General features: G+C 49.2%; 1 long non-coding RNA gene across 1 annotated transcript; it reads right to left on the bottom strand.

The window, feature by feature from the left end:
- Window positions 1-206: 206 nt before the first annotated feature.
- On the bottom strand, window positions 207-1,811 carry LOC114034926. Its single transcript, XR_003568162.1, has 4 exons — window positions 1,262-1,811; window positions 704-779; window positions 366-476; window positions 207-274 (listed from the first exon to the last, which is right to left on the bottom strand). It is a non-coding gene; the product is annotated as an uncharacterized LOC114034926 (long non-coding RNA).
- Window positions 1,812-1,899: the final 88 nt, after the last annotated feature.

Raw genomic sequence — 1,899 nt, forward strand, 5'->3', positions numbered from 1 at the left:
CCTGATTTAAATTGACAAAGCACTTTCTGCCTGGTTAGAAAGGTTGGTGAGGTGGGGGTTGTGAGGTAGGAGGGAAGATGGGGTGATGAGGGAAGGGGCAGATAAAGAGGGCAGAAAGAGGGAGGGGAGAATAAGGGATGGAAAAAGTCAGAGAAATGGAAAAGGGCATGAGCTGGGGTGGGGGTGGGGGATGTAGCTTTCTCTACCTTGCCTGCATTCTTCAAATCCATCAGCTTCTGGGGGATTATCTTGGGAGCTACACCCACATTGTTGACTGCAAAAGAAGAGGTGAGGACCACAGAGCAAGGGGATGGAGAGGAATTCCGGGGGCAGGACTTAGAAGGGAAGAGGGAGTGGGTGCATACCTAGAATGCCGATCTCTAGGCCCTCCAAGGCTCTCTCAACTATCTCATAGACCTCTAAGCTTCCAGTGAAGTCCACTTGGATGACTCTTGTTTCCTTACCATGGAGTCTCTCTGTAGGAAAACTCAGAGAATTCAGAATCGGAAGCTCAGTGCTGCTCCTTATTATATAGATGAAGAAAGGTCCAGAGAAGAAATGGGACTGACTGGCTGAGGCTCATACACAGGTAGTATGTAGCAAAGCTGTGTCAAACCTGGGTCATTTGATTCCATATCCCATCATGGAACCTTGAGCAGCCTCACTTCTCACCCATGCCCCTCCTTTCTAGTTCGGCCCTCACCAATGTCCTCTGCCTCCCGACGTAACTTGTCTAGATCTCGGCTGACCAGTACAACGTTGAGGCCTCTTCGGGCCAGCTGTATGGAGACAGGAGAATGGGGAGATTGAGGGAGTGGGCACACAGAACCTCCTAAACCTACAGAAGACTCAAGAGGGTCCATACAGATAAGCAGGTGTGCATAAGACAAAGAGGGATGTGGGGAATTCATAGAAACCAATGGGCAGAAACACTCAGGACAAATATGGATGTACTTATTTGTGTACATATCCATCTTGTCTACTTATCTTTCTAGCATCTATCTGTCTTTCTGTATGTATGCATGTATATACATACACATGTGACATTAATTACTACATTTATATATATTTACACAGGAATCCCCTTGCAAACACATGACCTGAGGCTCTAGAAAATGATCAGGGCTCATAGAGAGTAACATGCATGGGAGAAAACACCGAATGCATGGGACAATGTATGTGGAATGCAATGGAACAGACATGTGGGGCCATGCCCAGGTACATTAAAGACAGATTCAGTTGGCCCCAGGCCTCCCTTTACCTCATGAGCATAGCTCCTGCCGATTCCACTTGTGGCCCCGGTTACCACTGTAGGGAGACAGAGGCTGGGAATGGGGACCTGTGGGTCCCTGGGGGGAACCCTCTGGAGGACCCACCCAAAGGGAGATCCCAGGAAGGGGCAACAGAGAACCTCTACTGTCTGCCTCCTCCTTCTGAGTACTACCTCTACGGCCCAGGAATTGAAAAGGACTTGAAGCTGTTTATACAGTGGAACTCAACTGGGAAATGAGAGCCTGTACAAGGGGAACCTGCTAGCAGGGGGCCTGCAACCCTAGAGAAGTCTCTGTATGTGAGCACTTGCATATGCAATACACAGATCAGAGGATCTCTGACGAAAAGCTTCCCAGGACTCTAGAAATCATTTAGTCCAGCTGTCCCCAATTTTGCAAAACAACGAAAAGAAACAAACAAAAAAACCCACCAGAGTCTCAGAAAGATTAAATGATCTCCTTGGGGTTACCCATGACATGGCATGGAATCAGATTCAAGGCTGGGACAGACCTTGGGGCACCCTGGTCAGACACTTGTTTTGCAAACAAGGAAAGTGAAACCCAGAGGGGAAGTGACTTGGGGGCGGGGAAGGTGCAGTGGGTTGGGGGGGCTGGGGGCGGGGGGGGG

Source organism: Vombatus ursinus, unplaced genomic scaffold (genome assembly GCF_900497805.2).
Source record: "Vombatus ursinus unplaced genomic scaffold, bare-nosed wombat genome assembly UNPS02000333.1, whole genome shotgun sequence".
Lineage (NCBI taxonomy): Eukaryota > Metazoa > Chordata > Mammalia > Diprotodontia > Vombatidae > Vombatus > Vombatus ursinus.